The sequence below is a fragment of the Gallus gallus genome, chromosome Z (assembly GCF_016699485.2).
Source record: "Gallus gallus isolate bGalGal1 chromosome Z, bGalGal1.mat.broiler.GRCg7b, whole genome shotgun sequence".
Taxonomy (NCBI): Eukaryota; Metazoa; Chordata; class Aves; order Galliformes; family Phasianidae; genus Gallus; species Gallus gallus.
The window spans coordinates 55,865,157-55,891,510 of record NC_052572.1 but is presented as its reverse complement, the minus strand read 5'-3'; the positions used below and the strand labels follow the sequence as shown (position 1 = coordinate 55,891,510).

Here is a 26,354-nt window from a genome sequence, read left to right as displayed (position 1 = left end):
GTGTGTTACTGCCTTCCCATGCAAAACCACACAGTGTCACGCAGAGTGGCTTAAGCAGCACCACTGCTCAGACAAACTGAGTTCCTACTGAGGGCATTACTCAGGGGCTCCCAGTGGGCACTGGGGAGTGGAACACATACATGCGTGTGCACATCTGATGCCAGCTGGACTAAAAAGGGGGGGTCAGAATGCAAAGAAAACCCACTGAGAAATACCAGAGGGCAAGTAAGGGAGGAGTCAGAAGACAAAAAAAAGACATCCTCTCAAAAGCACTAGCTGCTTAATCCCAGTGAATAGTTCAGCTAGACATCCCGCTAGGGCAGTAGGATGGGCTGACACAAACCATTGCATTATAAGCAGAACACGGTATATTTGGGACCAGTTAATTCTTTCCACTGCAGTTAAAGCAGCTTGTCCGAGAAAAGCCTATCAATTTAATCCTGCCTACAGAGCACCAGCGCTGTCATTTCCCACCTGTGCTACAGAACTACTTGTGTATATTCATGAAGAGTGGTCTTATTACTAAGAATACACCTAATGTGTACTTCAGTGTAGCAGGAGACAAGTTACAACAGCCCTATTAAAGGAAATCACAGAGATCACAGAATTGACACATTCTGTTTAAAGGCAGCCACACTTGCACTTGATTGCACAACTAGAGACAAGTTTGCTATGTACCTCATCTTTCATGAACACTCATCTTCACTAGTTTAAAACACAAGATAAAAGGGAGCCAGCTGTGCCTTGGCAAAGGAATAGGGGACAAAATCAAATGATAAACTAGGCATATTTATATGTGTAAACAAATCTAGAAAAGGAAACGTTAGCTTTAATGAGCACTTGATAATATGGGAAAAACACAGGGAGACTTGAAAGCAAGAAATAGCCAATAATTTATAACATCAAAACCAGCAATTGCAGGTCTTAGCAAGTAAATGAGATGTGAACAAGTAGGTATGTGTAAGAAAAGAACAACAGTAAATACTTTGATCACTGGTAAGAACGAGTGTTTTACAACAGAATAACACAAAATTGATCTTATCATTATTTGTAGATGTTGATCATTTTGTAAGTTTGACTTGGCCAGTTCATAGTAAGGAAGTTACATTGCATTTAATCTAGAGTGGTGATGCTGGAAAGATGAGGTAAGCAGCCATCAGGAAGCATGCAGGGGGAACACGGCACTGGTAGCACCCCACTAGTCCCACAGGTTTAGGTGACAAAATTGGATTTGAAAGTCAGAGAAGCACCCTTGGATGCACCCAAATGAAGGCTGTGTTTAGGAGAAATGACTTATGGACTCAAAAGTGAATTATATAAGGCAATTACATGCTTTTAAAAAATAAATAAATAAATAAAAAGACAAAGAGACACAATAAAAAGCAACACTGACTGGAACATGTTAATGTCAGTAGTAGAGACAGCCTGGGAAACTATTTTAGGAGATCAAGAGAAAAAATATTTAGAAAAGCATGATTTGATTAAGAACAGGCAATGTGAATATCTAGAAGAGGAGATCAAGTCTCACTGGTTGGAATTCACCAGGAATGGTGCCTCTCAGGTCCAACGACACTGCACATTTGGAGCAGCAGTGAGGCCTGCTGTCATCTCCACAGAAACTCTTACACACCCTGTATCAGTTTATAGCTTTTTGTGGCCTGTGCAGAACCTGAGACTTCCCAGCTCCTGCAGGAAGGAAATCACACAGTAAAGAGCTTGATTCTATAGCTAGAAAATCCCCTCTGAATTAAACCCAGAGAGCAGGAGGAATCTGCTTCAGAATGCCTTAATGCTCTTTGATGCACAGCCAAAGACCATTCTCCTCTTTATATTTCCAGCACATTTCGTCTTAGTCTGCTCAGTTCTGCATTTTTCACATAGCTAGCCCCTGTCAGCGAAGGAAGGGCTGTGACCATGGCTGTTCAGATCGGGGCTAGCATGCCTGCAGAAGAATCATATCTAGCATGTGAGTAAAGAAAGTATATGTTTTGTTTGCCTGCCAGCAGACATGCTAGGACTGTCAGTAAAAAGTAAGGCTATCTCATCATTCTCAGATGAGGATGGGCCAGGAAAATTGGTGCAGCTCCATTTATTTAAATTCCATCATGACCAGTTAGGGAGCAAGGACATGGAAAGCAAGTGGAAGAGGTAGATCAGAATTGTGAACATGAGTTAAATAACAGCAGCTGTGGATCTAGCCTGGTGAGGAGGCCAGGATAATGCTGCCTGAGCCATTTAAAATCTCAGTCTTGCAAGCTGAGAGCTTATGACAATTTGGGGATCACTTCAAGATGCTATTTCGAGTACTTTCTTCTGCTGAAAGAGACAGAAGTCAGTGTGGCAGCAATAGAGCAGACTATAACGTCCACAGCCAGAAGATATTAAAAAATGATAAGAATTTGCAAAAGAAGTAATTCAGAAGAGTCTGCCCTTTTGCTGAACAAGAGGCTGGAAAGGAGAAATATTGCTCCTTGATCAGTAATAAGAACAATGAGTATGAAAGGTCACCATGGTCTAGATAATCATGCTCAGTAAATCTCATGCTCTTCTCAAATGCAGGTCCTAATAGGTGTCCAGCAGCAATGGTCACATCAGGACACTGAAAGCAGTGCAGGAGAAGTGGCACAGCTGGAATCGGGCACTCACTTTTTACAAGGGATGACTCAACAGTATACATGTTAGCAAGGAGGCTCCTGCAGTTCTCTTGGGTCACAGGCACAGTGAAACCAGACCACGGTCCATCCAGACCTTGCCAGTTCCAGAACTTGTGTTAGGGGAAGTACAAGATTACATTCAGGAACTATGCCCTTTCAAACACCCTGTTTATACTCAACACACAGCACTGCTGCAGGAATCCTCTTTAAGCCACTCATTATTTTGTAGCCCTCTATCCTGCGTTCCTCTTATCTCCCCCTTTCTCAGGAGATCAGTCCTGACCTTTTCATCACGCCAATCCACTGATGGCTTTTCTTAAGTCTCTCAAAATGAATGCATCAAGCTGCCAGCAGCTGGAATATGTTTGCATTTAAGAGGAACTTTGCAGCCCACCCGAGTCAGGAGAGAACGGTGCACACTTCTTGGAGATGAAAAGGATTAGGAAACAGAGGGCCTGATACTGCTGTGATTCAGTGGGTCTCTTGTATGCAGAAGAAGGAGGGGGGAGAGATGGTGGTCTCATGGAGAACAAGGACAGGTGGGGTCTATATACCAGTGCTGCCATCTCAGACGCCTGTGGAGAAGAAAAAATAAATACTCGATAAAGTGCTTTAAGGGTTAAGAACTTCAAGGGGATAGCCTGTACAGTCTCAAAGAAGAGATAATAAAGAGCCTGTAACACTAGATCCAGCCTCTATGTAAAGATAATCTACTTGATGGGGGCTTAATCCTAGCAAAGGCTCTATAAAGTCTGGGAAAAAAAGGGGGTATAGCGTGAACCCTGAATAGTTTAATTGATCCCAAAAGTAGAGTCTCTTTTTATATGTAAATCTCCCACCTCTCTTCAACCTCTTGATCATTCAGGGTCTAATCAAGGAGTTTCCAAAAAGACATCTGCTGTCAGTAAGAAAAGCCATCCCCTTGTTTAAAGCTCTTCTTTTTCACCCAAGGCTTGAAGCTGTGACTCCCCTCAAGCACTTTCAGTTGCAAAAGCTCATACTGCTGACATGGACATCCTCTGGTGCAGATGAGGGGGCCTCAGTGCAGACAAGGAGACCTCAGCAGGCACAGCAGAGAGACAAAGCCAAAGGGCACAAAGGAGCACACAGGATCACTTCAGCAAGTTACTTTTCAGCACTTTCATATGCTGAAAGTGAGAGAAGTCAGTGGGACAGAAGCCATTTTAAATGAAGATCTTTGCTTTGGCAGCTGGCCATCTCTGTTGCAGGACAAAGAAGAATTACCTGAGATACCAAGCCAGCAGGCTTCTCAGGTGCTAGAAAACAGCATAATTCAGCTTGCTGCCCTCATAGCTATGGTATTTTGGAGGATGCAAGAAGAGGCATAAAAGACTTTAGGTGGAGTAAGGCAAAACCTTTGATTCAAGAACTGACAGCCTGCCAAGTATACCCTACCTCCATCAGCTGAGATCAGACAGAGGAGTAACAAGGCCATGGTTGGTGGTGATGGCATCTCTTCAACCTGCCCCACCAGGAAGAAGCATGGTCATGTGGAAGCATTGGGGAGCACAGGTTTTTCCCTTTCTAACACAAATCCCACAAACACCAGTGGGAACAGGTTAGAGATTCTCTAGTCCCTCCAAGAAAGCTCCCCCCTTGGAGGCTGCTGCCCAGGCTTACTGATGGCCACAAATCCTCACTCCTCCTCCTGAAGGCTGCTCTGTGCTGTGGGGTGCCAGGAAGGGGTGCTGAAGCAGATGAGCAGAGTTCCTCACCAGAAGGTAACTACTTCAGTCTTTCTTCCCAGCTTTCTCTCACTTATCAGCTGCTTCTGCTTCCTCCTTCATTCTGAAGGAAGAGGTAAGCTTGAGGAAGCAAGAAGCTCCTGAGGTATTATCTCTAAGCCACGGTGAGAGCCAGGCTCCTCCTCTGCTCACTGTCTGCATAGCAAAAGACAACAAAATAAGCAGAAGTGTTAGCACATTCTGTACACCACAGCCTGATCTAAAGCTCATCAAAGATCGCTGACATTAATTAGACTTCTGCCTTACTTTCTTCCAGAAGCTTAGATGACAAAGAGGAGGAAAACTGCCTAGTGAGAGATTGACTTTACCCGTTCTGAGAAAACAGAAGAGGAGAACCACAAGAGCGGCAGATGTGATTGACCAAATGGCCTTTACTTGTTCTGCAGAGGCTTCACAACATATCCCTATTACTTGTATTCTAGATGTATGTGCTTTTCTTACAAGTTGCATTATTACAGTATATTTTCTTGTCTGAAAAATTTCCTTCGCTCAGATGAAAATAAAATCAATGCTCTAGCTGATGCTTGGAATGATGTGGCCCCAGCACACAAACACACGCATCTGTTGTCAGAACTTTTCTGCCTTTCTTTTTCTTTCTTTTAATACAAGTCTGGAATCCACTGAGTGTTCTTCAAGTCTAAGCTCCAAACATTTCAAACAGCACAAAAGGTATGACAAGATGAAAGAAAATGTCCACAAATAGACAGCTAGACAACTAGTTAGCAGCTGTCTGCTTTTCTTCAGGTTTTTCCTGCAGGGGAAAAAAAAAAAAAAAAGAAAAAAGAAAAAAAAAAAACTTTATTTTTCATTCTTGAAGGAGCTGACTACAGATTCTTTTGTGCTGGCAAGAATCCAGCCCTGTTTAGCAGTGGAAGGGGGGGAGGAGGTGAACTCTTTATGATGCCATGTGTAACCTTGAACCTGGGAATGAATTGTCTAACACAGTATGTGTACAGTTGCAACAATTTAAATAGCATTGCTCATTTTCCATCTTTTGTATTGTGCAGATTGCAGTTTAATGAGGTTTTGCTGTTCTATCAAGTCAGGACATTTATGTAGAAAATGGAACCAAAAAGAGCAGGCTTTGATTAAAAATGTGCATGGGCTTTTGGGACCTGGTTTAAACATTTCAGATCTTGAACAAGCATGGAGGCTGCAGTTGAAGTTATTTATCTTCTCCCCAGACAAATCTGACTGGGGGGAGGGGTAGTAATGCTTAAATCCTGGATTTTAATTACTACTGTTGCTTGTGAGTATTTTTCCTCTGTCGTTTATGTTCTCTTTCGTCTCTGAACAGATGATCAGCAGACAACATGGACTCCTGTCTAACTTGCAAATTTAATTTGGAAACCTGAGTATCCAATGCAAATATGAAACACGGGGTGCTGTTGGATTCTCCATCAAATCATTATTATTCTCTCACAGAATTCACTCACTCCTTCTGTGAGGCTTAGCGTGAGGCTGAGAAACTTCTGGGTCTCTTTGTGTGTACATAAATGAGTGTGTGTGTGTGTGCGCGTGCATGCATGCACAGGAGTCAGCATGCCAGACAGCATTCCATAGCAGACGATAATTCCTCCTTCCTCCCTCTGTTTGCACATTTAGGAATGAGTTGCATTCCTCCAGTACCTGCTGAAAGGGTGAAGAGATACTATCCAAGGCTGGGCATCAAAAGATGGGTGGGAAGAATCATCTTTGTCTGAATAGATCATACATAACTACACAATACAGTTTCCATCTCACTGAAATAAACTTGAATAACAACAAATTATTCTGCAGCTCTTTCCATTGACAGCTTCCATACCATTTTAGTTTTTCTTCCCCTCCCACCATTATACTTCTTTTGTTTTTAGATCGTAAACTCTCAGAGCATTTACTAATGTGTTTGAAGAGCACCTACTGCAATGAGTTTAGTAAAATGGGACACTGACCTCAATTTGCATTTTGACCAGATTTTATCCAAATAATTAATAGATAGAGGTCAGGTTAGCCCCAGATTGTGTGGCTGACACAAGTATTTCAGGTTCAGCCTTCTCCAAGTAGTATTTGGGGCATCACTATCCAAAGAAGCCACATTATTCTGTATCTCATTTGAAATGGGGGACATATTTTCCTAAGCCCAAATCCTAAACTAGGGCTTCAGGCAGCAGTATGAGTTTATGCTGTACATCTTGGCCCATCCCTGTTGCCACATCTAGCAGTGAAGCTACTTGCAATTAAAACAACTTTTCTTTCACACGTTCAAGTGTTTTATATCCCCTCAGCTAAAAAGCTATGAGGATTCTACTCAAGTGGTCCAGCGTAAACTTCATCAGTTTTAACAACTGGTGACATACCTCTTCAGAGAAAGAGTGATTATCAACTTCTGGTTACGGCTGTTACTCTTGAAAGTAACAGGATGAACCATGGAAAAACTCAAAAACCCAACTCCTGAAGAATGGTAAAGTACTGTAGTTAGGTTAAAAGGAAATATAAGGTTACGCCTTCTCTTCTTGAAAACACCAACACCAAAAGCTTTTGGAATCAGTGAGGATTTTCTAAAGACAAGGAGGTCTTATTTCCATGGGAGGCCATGAGAGCAAGACCCACTATTACAGAAGCGGGCCTTACAAGCACAAACAGGACTACGGGAGGGATCACCAGCAAAAAATGTGGCTTAGCCCTTGGCCTTTTCACTAATCTATAGGATGTGTCCTGGTGGGACATCATTCCAGCACATTTCTAGCTCTATCTAAGCGTGAGTGACTGGATTATCTGTGGAGGACTGGGGATCCAGGCCATGAGCTAGCAGAAGGTTAAAAGGACTGTAAAAATAAAAAGCTTCTTTCAACACAGCAAATGTCACAGTTCAAGGCCAAAAGCTTCCCTCTGTTGCTCTGGAACTAATTTCAGACATGAACCAGAGGCCTAACATGTAGAGGTTACTTTCAATAACCTTTCCTGAGTGCATTTTGTTTAACTGGATGCTTAGTTGGATGATACAAGAATGAATTCATAAAGAAATGAGGGAAAAGGTCCATTGCTTACTTTTTTTCCTCAACAAGGAAGGAACAAAGGAAAGGGAGAATGAAGACATACCAAAAGAGAAGAAAATAAATAAATAGAGAAGTAATAAGGAAAACTGAAAGAAAAATAACACAATAAAAAGCACATTCTCCCAGGTCAGTGGCTTGCCATAAGGAGGGCTTCTCCCATACATACAAAGTGTCTCCACCATTAGCAACACATGATTCAGGCTCCAGCACCAGGGGAGCTCAGTATGTAAAATTAAGTATTAAGAAATCAGTTTCTCCACTGCATTCCCAGCCCCATCTCAGCAGGGAGATTGTGACCATTGTACCTCACACTCTGCAAAACAGGACCTTCTTCTGTACTGTTTTCAAACCCCACAGAGCAGAGCAACATCTCAGCAGCCTCAGGCCACCAAAACATCTGCTTTACAGTAGTGCCTGAAAGTCCCTTTCGATTCTGTCACCATCAACACATGGTAATGAGAGATTCAGAATCTCAGGATCCGCAACAGATGTTTGCTATCTATTTCCTGTGTAGGCATGTAGCTCACACTGATATCAAGGAGTGAGGAACTCAAATGCTTCTATGGAGCTGAGCCTTGGAGCACAAGGCAAATATGCGGAAAGGAAAAAGGCACAGAAGCTGCTTCACAGCCTTCAGGCAGCTCTAAATTAGAGAAAGCCACTGGTCTGACACTGAGACAGCCCTTTGGAGATGCTTCAGCAACCCACATCTGTGCTCAGGAGCCTTGCTGAGGATGTCCACAAAGAGCTCCCAAGGAAAGACCCAGTGCTCAAGCAAAACACTTATTGTCGCACAGCGTCAGGAGATCGAATCTGAAATTTCCTGACATTTTTTCTGCCTGGGATGTTCATAGAGGTGTTGCAAAGAGGCCTGCTGGGCATGGAATGCTCACTGCTTTGTGTAGGCATGGAGGAAGGAGGAAACAGGACACTCCATTTAATTAATTAAAAGGTCTATCCTGCATTTGGGTGGCAGTTAATGCCCAAACTAATCATGCTGGTGGAAGAGGTACAGAAGCAGAAAATAAGGAGATCAAGTAAATGGGAGGGAGCCTGGAATGAAAAGCAGATAAGCTCAAGAGTGTTTTCAGTGTACTGCATGTGCTGCAACCTTTTAAGCAGTGTAATATGTTTCCTGGAGCCTTTTAAAGAGCATATCCTGGGTCCAAGCATTCAGAGTATGGCCAAGCACCTCCAGCGCATTATTCTACTGGTGTCAGATATTGCACACTGCTCTCTCAGATTAGGAAGAAGAGGCAGAAGTAAAACTGGAGAAAAAAGTAAAAATATTTTAAAAGTTATGTTTCTATTCCTAAATAGAACTCAAATTATAAGAAATTATTCTCCCAGCCAGAGCCAAAAGAACTCAGGAGATCCCTTCACTACAAATTCTTGGTGATTTTGGGGGGGTTAGGGGGGCTATGAGATAGATGGCTAAATGTACAGCTGAGCTTTGTTGATAAACTGCAAAGCCTGAAGTATGTGCTACTTGTTTGACAAATTACTGCAGATAAATGATGTCTCATACATTCAAAATAAATATGAGTATTCACGGTAGCAGTGATACATAAGAAACAAATTAAATTTGGAGAGGAAAAAAGATGTTCATTTTAATCACCCATATCCTTTGAGGACTTTTTCTTCCCCTTTGTACAGTAATGCAGAGTAACAGGCAATTGCCATATCCCCCAGCTGATAGTTAAACTGCCCAGGATCCCAGGATTATAAACTCCCTATTTTCTCTGACCTCTTTCACAGATGCATCTTTATATACAGTGACAGCCGCATCAGTGCCATTACCTTTAGACGGAATAGCCTGCAAAGTGAAAGCATCGGTAGCCAAGAGCAACATAATCAGCTGTTCACATTACTTATAAAATATATGGGTTTTGTCTGTAGAAAAATTATAGAGGTGGACAAGGCTGACTAATGAAAGTGCAGAAGAAACATGTATACAAGGCATTTGCCTCAGGATGAGGAAGTATAGCATTATCTGAATCATACTGCGCTCAGAAATATTCCCTCTCTGCTATTTGGTGTCCTTCAAGAAATGAATCCCACCCACAAGGCATTAAATGGACTTTTGCAAGGGGCTTCATTAACTGAGGTTTCTAGACACCTAAAATACTTAGTGCGGACCCAGATAAGTGAAGGGATTAAATTATACTTTACTTTGCTAAGCTATCTTTTACCCAAGTATGTTCCCAAGTAAACTATCTTTTACCCAAGCCATCTTTTTACCCAGGTATAAATTGCAACGGGTGCAAACTGCAAACTGTACTGCTTTAGGAGGAAGGGAAAAAAAAGAGGTAATCATGACAAATTATACTTTTTCCAAGTTATCATCATCTTGCTCTGTCTCTGTCAAATTGTTCCTCAAACACAGCAGTCTGCAAAGCCACCTGATTCCTTTTCTTGTTGGTTTTTTTTGTTTTGTTTTGTTTTGTTTTCCCTCCCTTCTTCTTCCCTTTGCACTATTTATACCCCTTGGACAAAATGTGCACTTTTGCATATCTCAGCCATTTCAAGGGCTGAGATGATGAACTGCACTGTTTAGTCCTTTCCATCACAGTGTCACTAGTGGTCATGTCCCTGATTATCTTTAAGGACAATGCATTCAATAATCGCTTCAATCCAAATCTGTCTATAATTATGATAGAGGATGATATGCTAAGTTATATATGTGAGGGAATGGTTCATTTTTCAAGCCTACATGTTGTTTTCCAAATTCTTTGTAGCTGCAACATAACCTTGGTCTGCAACTTCACCAAAGAGTGAATGTGACTTTTCACTAAATCAATTTAAGCTCTCTTTGAAAGAGAAAGGGAGGAAGGAAGGAAAGCAGAGAAGGGAGGGAGGAAAGGAAGGAAAGGAGGAAGGGAGGGAGGAAGGGAGGGAGGGAGGGAGGAAGGAAAGGAGAGAAGGAAGAGAGGAAGGGAGGAAGGGAGGAAGGGAGGAAGGGAGGAAGGGAGGAAGGAAGGAAGGAGGGAAGGAGGGAAGGAAGGAAGGAAGGAAGGAAGGAAGGAAGGAAGAAAGGAAGGAAGGAAGGAAGGAAGGAAGGAAGGAAGGAAGGAAGGAAGGAAGGAAGGAAGGAAGGAAGGAAGGAAGGAAGGAAGGAAGGAAGGAAGGAAGGAAGGAAGGAAGGAAGGAAGGAAGGAAGGAAGGAAGGAGGGAAGGAAGGAGGGAGGGAGGGAGGGAAGGAAGGAGGGAGGGAAGGAAGGAAGGAAGGAAGGAAGGAAGGAAGGAAGGAAGGAAGGAAGGAAGGAGGGAAGGAAGGAGGGAGGGAGGGAGGGAAGGAAGGAAGGAAAGAGGGAGGGAGGGAGGGAAGGAAGGAGGGAGGGAAGGAAGGAAGGAAGGAAGGAAGGAAGGAAGGAAGGAAGGAAGGAAGGAAGGAAGGAAGGAAGGAAGGAAGGAAGGAAGGAAGGAAGGAAGGAAGGAAGGAAGGAAGGAAGGAAGGAAGGAAGGAAGGAAGGAAGGAAGGAAGGAAGGAAGGAAGGAAAAGGAAGAAAAGAAAGAAAAAAGAGAAAAGGAAGAAAAAAGAAAGAAAAAAGAGAAAAAGGAAGAAAAAAGAAAGAAAGAAGAAAGAAGAAAGGAAGAAAGAAAGAAAGAGAGAAAGAAAGAAGAAAGAAGAAAGGAAGAAAGAAAGAAAGAGAGAAAGAAAGGAAGAGAGGAAGAGAGGGAGGGAGGGAGGGAGGGAGGAATGGAGGAAGGAAGGAAGGAAGGAAGGAAGGAAGGAAGGAAGGAAGGAAGGAAGGAAGGAAGGAAGGAAGGAAGGAAGGAAGGAAGGAAGGAAGGAAGGAAGGAAGGAAGGAAGGAAGGAAGGAAGGAAGGAAGGAAGGAAGGAGGGAAGGAAGGAAGGAAGGAAGGAGGGAAGAAAGGAAGGAGGGAAGGAAGGAGGGAAGGAGGGAAGGAAGGAAGGAAGGAAGGAAGGAAGGAAGGAAGGAAGGAAGGAAGGAAGGAAGGAAGGAAGGAAGGAAGGAAGGAAGGAAGGAAGGAAGGAAGGAAGGAAGGAAGGAAGGAAGGAAGGAAGGAAGGAAGGAAGGAAGGAAGGAAGGAAGGAAGGAAGGAAGGAAGGAAGGAAGGAAGGAAGGAAGGAAGGAAGGAAGGAAGGAAGGAAGGAAGAGGAGAAGAAGAGAAGAAGAGAAGAAGAAAGAAAAGAAGAAAAGAAGAAAAGAAGAAAAGAAGAAGAAAAGAAGAAAGGAAGGAAAGAAGAAAGGAAGGAAAGAAGAAAGGAAGGAAAGAAAAGAAGAAAAGAAGGAAAGAAGAAAGAAAGGAAAGAAAAAGAACTAGCTGTCCTCCCCCCCATCACACATACTTAAGTTTTATTTCACTTTTACCATTTCAGATCTGTTGGCTCTCTCTTGGGCTTTAGACAAAACAAACCCAGTTCCCTGTAAAGTGCGCTCAGTTTCTGATGAGTTTCTGGGTGGTGAGAGAAAAGGAGAAATTTGTTCCAGAAAAGGAAAGTCCTTCTTCCATAAGCTAATTCTGCACTCAGGACTCCTTTGGTGCTTTAGGAAGGCAGAGAGATCTTTTATTGTCTGCTTGGACCTTTAAAATTTCTCTTCTCCTTGCCTCTGCTGGGAGCAATTTCACCGCAATTACTGAAATGAAGCCCCTGAATTCCACTCTCACTATTCACATGACCCTCAGTGCTTTGGACTTGATTTTCCTCCAGTTTTCTCCACAACAGGAACAGTCGTGAGGAAATTTTCCTCAGTCAGTGGCTTCAGGTTTCTATTAAAAACTTCTGCTTCTTACAACACTTCTGAAAACCTTTAAAAAACAAACCTTACATTGGAATTATTCAATCAAACAGTATTAAAAGCACAGATTATGCTTTAGAAACCACTTACAAAGAAGGTTTTTACAGATCAGTGAGGACGCTAGCGAGGAGGGGCCCCTGATATGAATGGAAACGTTTGTTTCGATTCTCATTTATCTCAAGGCCCGGGCGCTTTCTGGACAGTGAAACATTCTTCTCCTCCGTGTGCTTGGAAAAGTGAGGATCGAGTTGCGAGAGAGTGCCCTTGAATGCTCAAGTAAGGAATTTGCTAAGTGGCCTTCTCAGCCAACACAACTCCCATGCAACCGTGGCTTCTTAATTCCCCAAGCCTTTAGCAGCAACGTTACCCATCCTTTCTTACCACAGGGCATCACGGGCAGCAAAGACCTCACAGTTATACCCAGTCACAAAATTAAGGTGGCTTCTCACATGAAAATGTCTGCAGTTTCTCCTCAGCCGGATGTTTTAAGAAAAAAACAAAAACAAAAACAAAACAAACAAACAAAAAAAACCCATTTCCTACAGGTCCTTATGATACAAGTTTTTCCAGGGCTGCTCTGGTATCTCTGTCACTGTGTGTGTGTGTGTGTGTGTATAGGACTGTGCCAATCTGCCAGGATTCCACATGCCCTAGGTGTTCACTAGAGAACAGCAAGTTTCTGTCATCACTAAGATCAGAATCATGCTGATGTGGAATTCAACTACATATATTGAAAATAAAACGCTGGAAGTCTTGTTTTTCTCATGTAGAAGGATCAGATGGGTTAAATCTACTTTTGTCTAAGCCATATATTCTGTGCAAATTGTGGGGTTCTACAGGGTCCCTACTGAAATCAACAGTGGAGCTCTCTAACAGAAGTAGAATCCAGTCCTTGCTGAGACAGTGGTCTGTACAACTACATCAGAAACAAAATCTGCAGCCCTGGTCTCAAACCTCACATTCATTGAGAGTGGTGGAAGTTTAGCCGGAGTAGAATGCAGTGTTTGTCCTGTAACTTGCACAGCTAACCTCAAGCTTTTCTTCTTCCCACCGTCCAAAGCTTCTCAGGATCAGTCAAGACTGATATTGATGTATGAACATCTTAAAAGGACTGTACATAGCTCCCAGGCTGAAGACTAAACATTGCTGCGTAAAACAGAATTTGGCAGTGATTCTATAGGATGAACCTAATCAGAGCAGACAGATTACAATACATGGTAAAGGCACAGAGTTGAAAAGTAAAAAGGACTTGCTCTGCAGCATTGCATAATATATTCTGGAGAAGCTAGAAAACCTTTCAGTGCAGCTGGGACAGAGGGAAATGAACCATTTGTTCCCTAGTGAAATAAACAAAAGAAGGAAATGCTCCAATCTGTCTCCAAACTAGGAAAGGAATGGTGGTGAGAGAAGTTACCAAAGACTGAACTCAAAGAAGTGGGAGATTTTCACATTGTCCAGTTCCTGACAGTAGCTGTATTTGAAGCGCATGGAAGAGCACTGTGCAGGAACATATCATCTCATCCTGTATAAGTCCTGCGCAGCTGCAGACCTCTGCAAGGGAATGCAGACTTTGGCAGACGGCACTGGATGCCTGCAGTAGAGCAGTAGAGAATAGAGCTGCTCTATTTTTGAGTCCTGGTATGCTGCCTGATATCAGGGAAATCAAAGCAACTCCACATTGCTCCATATTGCTCCAGATCATCTGCACTGCATGGTACATGGCCAAGAAAGCTTCTCCTTCCAGACGCTTGCGATGAGTTTCCCAGAGGAAAGTCATTTTCAGTAAGGAAAGCCATACTACTAGTTTCAAACAGAGTGGAAAGACCTCAGATTCAGAAGGACTCTGTATGGTGTTTACTGCAAAATATTCAATAGACAGTTGTCCTTTCCTTGTGTTGTTTTTTTTTTTTGTTGTTGTTGTTGTTGTTTTTTGTTGTTGTTCGTTTGGTTGGTTGGTTGTTTTTTGTTTGTTTGTTTGTTTTGTTTCATTTTTTTTGTCACTAACCTTCACGTGATGGATTTTGTTTTCAGATGACATCCTATCCAATCAAGAAAGAACACACAGAACTTACTCCTGTTATCTACTTTGTGACATTGTGAGTTCCCCACATTGCCATTCTCCTTTTAAGGCTTAAAGTTAGGAACCACTCTGATGTTTTGATTTGTGCAGGACAACTGTTAACTTGAGTTTGAGATTAGGAAGTGAAGCCAAACAACCAGACTTGTTGCCTTTACATTGGACCTCTCAAGATTTCCCATTGAAAGTCAAGACAGAAATGCCAGTGCTCTTTCCCCTTCCAAGCAGAACCCAAACAAGGCTCTTGTTTAAGTAACATGACCATGACTCAGACTGCAACTTTGATCACACTGCCTTTCTGTGAAAACCTTAATAAATACTTAGGAGATGAACTGCTGTGTTTTAAACTGCCATATGCATCACATTCACAGCTAGTGAATCAACACAAACAGACAGCGTCCAAAACTCACCCATGCATTGTGATTCACATTGCTTCCGTCCACTTCTCAAGTCCAGACAAAAATCTCAATTCTCTGGATGAGCAACTAAGCCAGACAGCATCCCCAAAGGGACATACCTAGAGCCCTTGTGAGTGATGATATGATTGCATCATATCATATAATACTTCTTGCAAACAGACAGAATTCTATCTGAGCATTTCCCTGCACACTTCTCCCTCCTGGGAGGCTGATTCAGAACTTTCTTCTTCTAGTGGTTAAGAATCTTCACCTAATTTCCAGTAAGAAAAAGGTGTCTACAAAGAGCTTGTAATTAATTCTTCCCACCACGGGTTCTGTTCTTCACTAAAAATGCTCTTCCTCAACCTACCCTAGTATATATATAATCCACATATTTATAACAAGTTCCCTCTTGTTTACCATTCTACTAAGCTGAGAAGATCTGGCATCTAAAGTTTCCTTCTGTTCTTCAAACGAACTGCATCTCCAGAGCTGTACACAGCTGTATACAGAAGTAGTCTCACCACTACCGGGCCGTATAACACTGAACTGATGAAATGTGCCTCCTTATAAGCCCTAAAGCACACCTGCTGACACTCTTTAATCTTTGGTTTTGCTCTAGCAGCTTACTGAATTTGGGGTTGCGTTTTACAGGTTCCTGTGCCAAAACCAAGGGAGAAGGTAAACACCTTTCAGTGGCTGGGAAAATCAGACCCCTCTTGACCTTTCTTCTTTAGGCTGAGCATAAGGGCTGTTCTGCTTGCCTAAATTCCCATATTTTCCCTCCTTTCACAAGGAAATAGTTGAGCTCAGGCAGTTGAGAGAGGCATTTGAAGGAGGAACAATCAGAAGGTTTCAGGTTGCAGCAGCTTCCTGAGTGAGAGAAGACAGGCATGGGAAATAACAACTCTGCTCCAATGTAAGGGCTGAGGAGATTCCTATTTCCAATTTAAATGTAATTTTAAGAGCTCTTTGTAGCAGCAAGAGTTCAGTGCAAGAACCTGGAGGCTTAGTACACAAACCACGCAGTCCACAGAAAGACTCCTATCAATTTCAGGGTGGTGAGCCTTGTAAGCATGTGCTCCCATGCTACAACTGGGAATGAGGGAGCACTTTAGGAATGCTTGTGCTCTGCAATATTTATAGGGTCTTACTTCCTGAGACATTCAGCCCTTTCACTTGGCTGTTTGGGCATTTCCAAGAAATGTTCATCTGCAGTTTGCGATGCTTGGTTTCCTTCAGGGAGTGCAAGAGAGAAAGAGGCAAGCAGATTTTAGAAATAAGGGAAGAAAGAGAAACCTGTGTTGCTGGTTTAACACTCTTAGGTTGATTCACAATACATAAAGAAATAGTATACGGCTGAGTCCTAAAATAACAGACGATCTACATATGCAATACACTATGACTTGACACATCATAATTCCTGTAGCTCTCTGAAGGTAAATATATGCTCATCATATTTCCCCAAACAATGTTTACAAATCCTCAATAGTGTTTTTCATGGTGATTAATTAGGTTGAATAATCAGATGGACTAAAAAGGAGAGGATTTTTATTCTGGAAGAACAAATCATTGGCCAAAAAGGAGATTAAATGTTGTGCAGGCTTTTCAAATTCAAATATCAACAAAGTTTTTCTAAATAAATACAACAGGAGAAAAGAAAGACAGGCAGTTCTTGAAAGGAATCCAGTTTGACGAGTGAAGAACTCTCCAAACCTGGAGATGGTAAAAATTGTGAGTCAAGACACGTCCCAGCTTTGCCCATATACAGTAGCATTCACTCAATTTCCGTAAAATATCAAGTAACTGAAACAACATTCACAACACATACATCCAAACTCCATAAAGCACAGCAGGATTTCTGCACTCTAAATCTAGTAGATATGAACTCTAAAAGTAGATGTGGCATTCCTCTGCTGTATCAATGCTCTGAGTAGTCCAGGGCTGCTACCAGAAAATGTTCAGAAAATATGTACAAATAGGAAATGCCATATCTGTTTTGACTCTTGGCATTAGAGCTGCAAAATCCAGATATGTGGACGCAGAGCATGAGGTTGTGTTACAGTGTCTTTGCAGCTGTACAAAAACCCTGGTTTTCTCTAAAGAACCACCCAAGGGGATAACTTTACTTTTTTGTCAAACATTTCTCTGTGTTTTTATTACTAAAGCGGAAGTGCTGCCGGACTTATTTAGGGAGTGATAGTGGATGACAGATTAAATATCAGCTCACAGTGAGAGACTGTAGCACAAAGAGGCAAATACCATACTGGGATGTGGAGCAGAATTACTTGCAGGACTACAGAGGTAATAATTCCTCCGCACAGAGTCCTGGTGAGGCCCCTCTTGGAAAACTGTGATCAGTTTCGGACAACTCAATATAAAGAGGATGGCAATAAAACAGAGCGAATACAAAGAACAGCGATAAAGATAAGCATGTTGGAAGGTATGATGTATGAGTAAAAGGTAAGAGAACTTAACTTACTACATGTAGCTGAAAGACTGCGAAAAATAAAGGGTAACTGGAGGAAGGACATGGCAATGCCTTCCAAGGCAGGTGGGAAACTTGTCTCTCTGTGTTGATGCATTTCAGAAGTAGTTAACAAAAAATTGTGGTGTTCATGGAAAAGTTCAAAATAGATTCTAAGAATTCTCCTGTCCCTCCTATTTCAGGTATCTGGAAAGGAGGAAAGTAATTCATTCAGAGGGGGAAAAAAAGGGAACATTTTGGAAAGGAAAGTGGAATTTCTATCAGAAGGAGAAAAAAAAACAACAAAACCACCAAAAAAAAAAAACAATACGCACAGAGACACACACACACACATACACACTTTCTCACACAAATATACATGTTGTCCGCAAAAAAAAATTATTTGTGGCTTGGTATTAGTCAGCTCTAATCAAAGGTTCATGCTCAAACCTCCATCTACTCTTAAAAAATTACATTTTCCCAGGTAACTTTATCACACGCCGTCCCACTCTTCTTGTAATCACTCTCCCCAGCAGAAAGTTGTCCGTCATCATAAAGTGGCAGCGTCGTGCTTGCAAAAACTTCTTTCTGGATGAGATGGATGATCTCCATCTGGACTGGTGGTCAGGGAAGAGCAGCTGGCACTGATCCAAAATAAGAAGAGCCCTCAGATTTCAAATAGCTGAAGACTGAGCTTGCTCGGGTATCTCCAGGCACTCAGACAAACGTGATTAATAACAAGGTGGCTGAGCCAGGCTAGGGGTGGAGGTAGCAACTGGAGCCAAAGTAGAGGAAGACTGTCAGAATCGGTGTATATTTCAGACAAAGCCAGTCTGAAACTGGGGAAAGAGGGGCAAAGGGGACAGGAAAAATGCTCCTTTACATTGTTAATCCCTCAAATCTTAGCATGAGCTCAGCAGCACACCTGTAATTAATACATGAAACTGTCTTCTGCAGACAGTTTTATGATGTTTGCACCATCCTTCCAGCAGCCTGTTTCCTGACAATGTGTGACTCTGCTTCAACTTTCTAATAATTTTCCTGGAAATGATAATAATAATAATAATAAGCCACCAGAACCCAAAGAGCTGTTTAACCAGTTTCTTCCTTTTTCTCTCCCTTCTTTACTTTTTCCAGGACAACTAGTAGAGCTGGAGCCTCTCAGTTTGACTCAGCAATATCGTTCTCCTTCCAACTATTCTGCATTTGACTGGCACCGTGTCCTGCCTATAAATCTTCCACAAAAATCAGTATTTGCTTTTCAAACCTTCAACTCCAAAAAAAAGAGCCCGCTTTTGAATTTATTAGGCTTCATTTATTTTCACCATATATTCTTTTAAGTTATCCTGGCCATCTTTCCAATTCTGATTCATTCTTTTTTGGCTCATGAAAATGTTTTTCTTTGTTGTTGTCTTTAAGCATATATTCATCTTTAAAACAGTCTTCTCTTTTTTCTTCTCTGCCTTCTTGCCTAACACTTACAGTTGAAGTTAGGTCCAAACCACGGGCATTTAGTTTATTATTTTAGAGTGGGAAAAACAGCAAAAGACAGACACTGCCATCTTTTTAAAATTAATTGCTTAAAACCGGTCAAGTCAATAGGATGCATTCACCATACGGTGAGCTATGATTAACCAGGAGCCTGACATACATGAACTACGCAAACACTGGGAACCCTGAAGCAAAATCTCAAGCTGTTACAGCACTATGAGCTGTGTGCCAATATCAGCATCAGCTGTCATCCACAATACCGGTGTCTTGACTTTCACAGGGGCTATTCAGCAGTTTAAGAACTGTGGGCACCTTACTGCTGCTGAGAGAAATTGAGCAATGACTTCACAGCAGGATAAGTCCCAAAGTGTTCCTCATGAAATTACATACTTTTAACCTGAAAAAAAGATATAATTTAGAGGGGAATGTGTTTTTCTGCAATAGTTAGTGTTACTTTTACTTACCCTAAAGGACTGAGGCTTAAAGAAAATGTTGCCACCCATAAATATTATGGAAGGGAACTACAGCAGGATGGAAGCTCTGTGTAGGGTTCGTGTCATTTCCACAGGAACTGTCACATCTTTACAGTGTCATCTAACAGAAAGGAGAGCTGCCAGTGCTGAGTCAAAAACAAAGAACCATAAGAGGTTTTGTCTGAATCTGCACAGACAAGGAAAACTGAAACACTTCCTGTTGGATGTAAACAGAAAATTCACATCAGCAGTCTTAACAGCGTTGAGATGTTCTAAGCCTGTAAAAAGCCTTATCCTAGAGAATTCTGAGTCTCCATCTGTACTTGGAACCCAATTATCACTTCTTCTACATACATAAATAGTAAGCCTGCAGACACAGTGATAGATAAAAACCAAAACTTTTTATTCTCACTCATATGCCTATTTCTGGTATGTACACATACCCTAAATTGTATCTGGTTTGAGTTCACCGTTGCTTGCACTTGCTGCTAAACAACATCTTATGATTAAGATTCATTCACTCAGACACTGCAGTTCCACTTATGCTAAATTCGGTAAAAGGAAAGAGCTAAAGAAGGTTGCTATTCTGATCTGAATTCAACTGAGAATTTCCACCTCAGCTTGTGTTGGATGTGACCCTTATCAAAAGCCACAATAAATTATTTAGACATTGTTGAGCAATGTATGAGCTATCTGATCAAGGAGCATCTCCTCTTTTTAACCCATAATGTAACAAGCCACTTACATTACTAAGAGAGCTTCTCAAGGTAAAACTTTTGTATTGCTTTGCTTTCAACAGAACAACTAAATAATTAAAGCTTGTAATATTGTCAACGCTGACAATAGGCAGAACCATCTTGAAGAAAATAGCCCACATTCACCAATTAGCGTGGATGCAGAATTTAAGCTCTTGATCCTTTACTAGAGCTTTTCAGTAAAACATGCACTCACAGTTTAGGCATACACTGAATGTGGAGGCTCAGAACAGTTATTGCATGCTTCCCTAAAAGTCCAGCACCAGTGCTGAGATTATGTACAGAAACCTGAAGTACCACATAACACCAATACCCTTTCCAATATTATATACTTCTTTGTGATCCATAACTATGACTTACTTAGTTGAAAACACCCAAGCCAAATGTCCTGAAAATCCCATGTATAACTGAAAGCACTCTCCTTCCTGCCACTGGAAGGAAAAACTTTCTTTGATAACCTCAAGAGAAACATACGAAGCGGGCACAGAACATTCTGAAGTCACAGGTCCATTAGCATTCAGGTCAGGATCATGGTTATTAGACAGCGCTCCAGCATGGATAGCATGATGGAAGCTGCCTGCCTCGGGGGATGTCTGCATAATGAGGTGTCCTGGCAGTGGAAGGGATGTGCACCTGCTACTTCTGGCTATGTAATGGGCATGTGTGGAAGCAGCAGAATCACAGTCACCTATCTCCCATACTCCCCCAGAGCTGCTGGCAACACCCAAAACGTAGGCAAGGGTTGGACATTCTTCTAACCTAGGCATTAGAATGCAGGGATAGTAGAAGACAGATCTTTTTCCCACTGCTCTTTGTATCCAGTTACAAGGAAGCAGCACAACTCAGACATACGGTCTGATTTTTTAGTGATCTTGTGTGGAGCCCGGTGTTGGACTGAATGATACTCAGTGGTTCTTTCCAATTGATCATATTCTACGATTCTAGGTCTTCTGGATTTAGAGATATATGGCAGGAGGAACAGGAGTGTGAGGGTTCCCTGAAAAGCTCCACAAGAGCATAACCATTCCCACTCAGGATGACAACTGTGAAGCTTGACATCACTTCTGATTTCATCTTCAGAAGATCCCAATGGATTAGCTGAGGGCAGCTAAGGAAGGAGAAGAATTTTCAGCTGTGGTCTCAACAAATGATGTTCTTAGGGGAAACAATAAAAAACAATTAAACAAACAAACAAACAAAACAAAAAAAAAAAAACAGTGTCCTGGAACTATTTATACCCTTTGAGACAGAACAAGATCAGGTCAGATCTGTCTACTAGCATATCTTTTATGAGCAGCCAGCAAATGGATGTGGATTTCTTTCTTCCCTGCCACACAGCCCTGTGGGAAAGAGACAGAATTCAACCAAAGAAACAGCAGCAAACGGGGGGCTCAGCAAGAGTCATGGGCTGTGCTATTCAAAGAGCTGTGCTGTGGGGAAGCATATCATTAACACTGCTCCCCTTTTCCCTTCAAATCATATGCTGGCAGGGCTGTTCAAAGCCAACATAACATTAGCAAATATTTCATTTCACCCTGGTTTTAGTTAAAGTCTTTCCCTGTTTACATGCAACCAAAACTTACTTCTCTCATATATACAGTTTGAGAGGGAGTTAGTTAAGCACAATTCAGACAAATACAATGTCTTCTTTCCTCATGCTTACAAGGACTGGGACTTTTCAATTCCCCCAAAATTAACCAGTTAACAGACCTAAAACCTAGCTTACACTGAAATGAAACCAGATCACATCAACTCATTTCCAAATTGGTAAGATGGAAAATACTTCAGATTCTTAATGATAGTCAAAATAGCATCTTCTTGCCTGCTGATAAGAATACAAGATATCATTCAGAAACCAGGCATCACACTCAACTTGCAACTCTGTTGGAGTGCACTTGCTTACACAAAAGCAGCAAAGCAAACCTGTGCATAAAGAAAGGAGACATCAAATGGCAACCCTGCAGAGGAGCAATATTAATTGACCATCAGGACAGTAAGTTCCCTACAGAGCTGGACTTCTTCAAAATTCACAATGTGAATTTCTTCATCAGTGACATTCCAATTCCTTGATGAAAGAAGTCTCACTACTCCTTTTGCTGATGTCACCAGCCACTGTCTTTGACTTTAATGGCAAGGGAAGATCACAGTAAGCTAAACGTACTATGAAATTCAAAATCACCTCTCTTACCTTCTTGAAACCATATATGAAAACTGGTCTGAGGATGCAAAAAGAAAACCAAAAATGCATCATGCTCCCTTAGATGCTCCCTTGGAGCACAGGAAAGTAGTAGCAAGATGTCAGACTAAATAGACCAGCCCTCTCTGTCTCATCTCAAGTGATGTGCCCAAACCAGGGTTGCTTCTAAACCCTGGCTTGTATCTAAACACTATCTACAAAGTTCAATTTGTTTAGAATTTTGTGATTTTCCTACCATTTTCTGTTTTAAATAGGGACTGAAGTGAAGAGGTGGAGGTGGAGAGATAATATAATCACAGGCATATTTTAGTGGTCCAAGGTAATTCAGAGACTCTATGGGAAAGCAGAGAAGACAATTTAGACACTTTCAGCTCTAATTCAGTGACCTAACCCAAAGCAATTCATCTTCCTTCTACAAATTCTGATAAGACATTGTGTTTTCACTAGTGTATATAAGTATATTTTATGTGGGGAGCCCTCCGTTGCCTATAGTTTTTCTGTATGTTATTAGTCAAGTTCCAGGTGCATTTATTTATTTATTTTTAGGTACACTGTCACTGATTTGAAGGAAATATGTAGGTGGGGAACATAATGCTTCCAACTGAACCGCACTAGCAAGCACACACTACAGTAGTTTAGAGATTAAAAATAGGATCATTTGGATGCGTGGATTTGAATATGATTTATGGATCACTTCCAAAGACATTATTGTTGCTTATCATTCAGACGACTGTGAAAGTGAAGACTATGTGGGAAATCATGCAAGAGATACATTGCCTACAGAATGGGGAAAAACATTAAATCTTAAAGTGGCTGATGCAGCAATTAATATTGCAACCTCCGCTGCCTTCAGTGCTCAGAAGAAAAGGGTAAGATTACCTAGATGTCTGCTTCCTATAAATAACTGATCTCCAGACTTAAAGGGAGAGACAGGCTTAAACACCCATTACATACTAAAGCCCTTTTGTATTTGCCTTGGAGGAAATGCTTAAAATAATAGTCACTAGCAAATCAAGAATTTCTGTACAGTTCTCCGACTGCACTCTTTGGCTGTGTCAGCTACACCTACAAGTCTAACACTGCAAAATACCAGAGCAGCAACATCTTCAGCTGGGATGGATGGGAGGCAAGGAGGAATGCTCTATGTTCTCCTGCTGTTGTGTAAGGACACTTGATGTTTAAAGATCTTGACTAGAGCAGTAATTGCAAAGGATCACAACTTTCTGCAGCTAAAATTCAGAGGTGACTATTTAGATTCCCCCAATACATTTTTTTAACAGATTTTTTGTTGTTGCTTTGGGCCAGAGGAGATTCTAAGTGCCAGAAAGAAAGAAGGACTGACACAGCACTCAAATACCTGATTTTCCTAAGTCTATTTTAAACAGTAGGCTATACCCACTGATTTCAGCAAAGCTCATCCTGATTTACAGTGGCATAAGTAAGACAAGGATCATGTTGTCTGTGTTTTACGTCCATCATTTTGAGGACAAACAAAAACATATATCTGACCAAGCTGCCTGAATTGAGACCTTTGCTTTAGAATACTCTTTCTGTCAGAAAGTAATGAAAGATGCAGTAAAGCACACATATTCCTCAAAGCAACTGATGTGTGGACACATTCAACTCACAAAGACAAAGACAAGCAGAGACAAAGAAATTTAAATATACATGCAAATAATTGTCAGAACAAAATCTCTGAAGAATTCAGCCAGCTCCATCCTTCCTTTGTCTGTTCCATGGATGCTACTTCAGGGAGAAAATTATGTTCAACATTCATCCCACTCTTAAAAAAGCAATGCTTTTCACCTATGAATTCATAATGTTAAGACGAAGGGATTTTTGTTACTTCACACATTTGGTATTTTAGAGATGTTAACAAAAGTAATTATCAATATTCTTTGATGGGTAATTTATACTCTTTCATGAAAAAGAAGTTTACATATTCATTGAGAAACTGTTTCTATATATTTTGAGAAATATCCAAATGATTGCAAAATGAATGTAATGATTGTGTTTCCGGAACGGAAAAAATGAGGATCACTGAGAGAGGGAGAAGACTGTGCTCAAAAACATCATCTCTACTACAGCTGTCTCAAATCCAGCTGTGAAGGTGACGAAAACATAGAATCATAGAATAGAATCATAGAATCACAAGGTTGGAAAGGACCTACAAGATCATCTAGTCCAGCTGTCCTCCCATTACCCTTGCAACCACAAGCCACTAAACCATATCTCGTAGCTCCTCATCCAGACGCCTCTTGAACACTGCCAGGGACAGTGACTCCACCACCTCCTTGGGCAGGCCATTCCAGCGCCTGACCACTCTCTGAGAGAAAAAGTTTCTCCTTATGTCTAAACCTCCTCTGGCATAACTTGTGGCCATTTCCTCGGGTCCTGTTTGTTGCCTGGGAGAAGAGGCCAAACCCCTCCTCATCACAACCTCCCTTCAGGATGTTGTAGAGTGTAATGAGGTCCCCCCTGAGCTTCCTCTTCTCCAGACTAATCAATCCCAGCTCCCTCAGCCGCTCCTCATAAGGCCTGTGCTCAGACCCCTCACCAGTTTTGTTGCCCTTCTCTGGACACGCTTCAGGGCCTCAATGTCTTTCTTGTAGTGAGGGGCCCACAACTGAACACAGTTCTCGAGGTGCGGCCTCACCAGTGCTGAGTACAGGCGGATGATTATCTCCCTGCTCCTGCTGGCCACACTATTTCTAATGCAGGCCAGGATGCCGCTGGCCCTCTTGGCCACCTGGGCACACTGTCGGCTCATGTTCAGCCAAGCATCAACCAACACCCTCAGGTCCCTTTGCTCTTCACAGTCATCCAGCCACTCAGCCCCAGGCCTATAGTGCTGCATGGGGTTATTGTGGCAAAAGTGGAGGCCACAATAACCCCATGCAGCACTTGGCCTTGTTGAACCTCATCCCATTCACCTCAGCCCAGCAATCCAGCTTATCTAGATCACTCTGAAGGGCCTCCCTACCCTCAGGCAGATCAACACTACCTCCCAGCTTGGTGTCATCTGCAAACTTACTGAGGGTACACTCAATCCCCTCATCTAGGTCATCAATAAAGATTTTAAACAAGATGGGCCCCAGTACCGACCCCTGGGGGACACAACTTGTAACGGATCACCAGCTGACCTTAACTCCATTAACTGCTACCCACTGGGCATGGCCCTCTAGCCAGTTCCTTACCCAAACAAGGGTATACCAGTCCAGGCCACAGGCAGCCAGTTTCCCCAGAATACTGTGAGAGACGGTGTCAAAGGCTTTGCTGAAGTCTAGGTGGACTACATCAGCAACCTTTCCCTTGTCTACCAGTCTGGTCACACAGTTGTAGAAGGAGATGGGGTTGGTCAAGCACAACCTGCCTTTCATGAACCCATGCTGGCTCAGCCTGATTCCCTAGATGCCATGCACATGCCGTGTGATCTCACCCAAGATGATCTACTCCATAACTTTTCCTGGTACCGAGGTCAGGCTGACAGGCCTGTAGTTCCTCAGATCCTCCTTACGGCCCTTCTGGTAGATGGGAGTCACATCAGCAAGCCTCCAATCCTCTGGGACCTCTCCAGATAACCAGGAGTGCTGGTAGATGGCAGAGAGCGGCTCGGCAATCACCCCCGCCAAAATTATTTATGGGACACATGTTTGCAAGCTTTTATTTAAAGCAGCCAGCAACCCATGTGCATAATCAAAGAGTGAAAAAGAACAGTAAGTTTAATTCAACCTCACTGTAGTTTTCCATTGGTGTGACTTATTTAGGAGACTGCAGTATGTACAATAGGAGTGCCAGGGAGAACTCTGCTATAAGCAGAATTATATTATCAATAATTTGCATATCAGATTTGGTACAGTACAATAAACACCAGGATACAAATATGTCATGGCTTCACCAAGGGTAAATCCTGCTTGACCAACTTAATGGTCTTCTATTAATGCAGGTGTAACTGCATTGATGGACAAAGGAAGAGCTACTGATGTCATCTATATGGACTTCAGTAAGGCCTTTGACATGGTATCCCACAACATCCTTCTCTCCAAATTGGAAACATATGGATTTGATGGGTGAATTGTTCACTGAACAAAGAACTGGCTGCTGGATCAAGTCCAAAAAGTGATGGTCAGTGGCTCAGTGTCTGGATGGAGATCAGTGATGAGTGGTGTCCCACATGGGTTAGTGCTGGAAACAATACTCTTTAATATCTTCATCAATGACATCGACAGTGGGGTTGAGTGCACCCTCAGCAAATTTGCTGATGACACCAAGCTG

General features: G+C 42.1%; 1 long non-coding RNA gene across 3 annotated transcripts in view; it reads right to left on the bottom strand.

Moving 5' to 3' along the window:
- The window catches only part of LOC121108333, a 28,892-nt gene extending 13,653 nt beyond the window's left edge, over positions 1 to 15,239 (bottom strand). For 2 of the 3 annotated variants that reach the window (XR_005842748.2, XR_005842752.2), the window contains exon 1: positions 14,709 to 15,239. This is a non-coding gene — a long non-coding RNA (uncharacterized LOC121108333). Of the gene's footprint in view, positions 1 to 4,390; positions 4,556 to 14,708 lie in introns of all 3 variants that reach the window. The other variant, XR_005842750.2, reaches the window with a different exon arrangement.
- Positions 15,240 to 26,354: the final 11,115 nt, after the last annotated feature.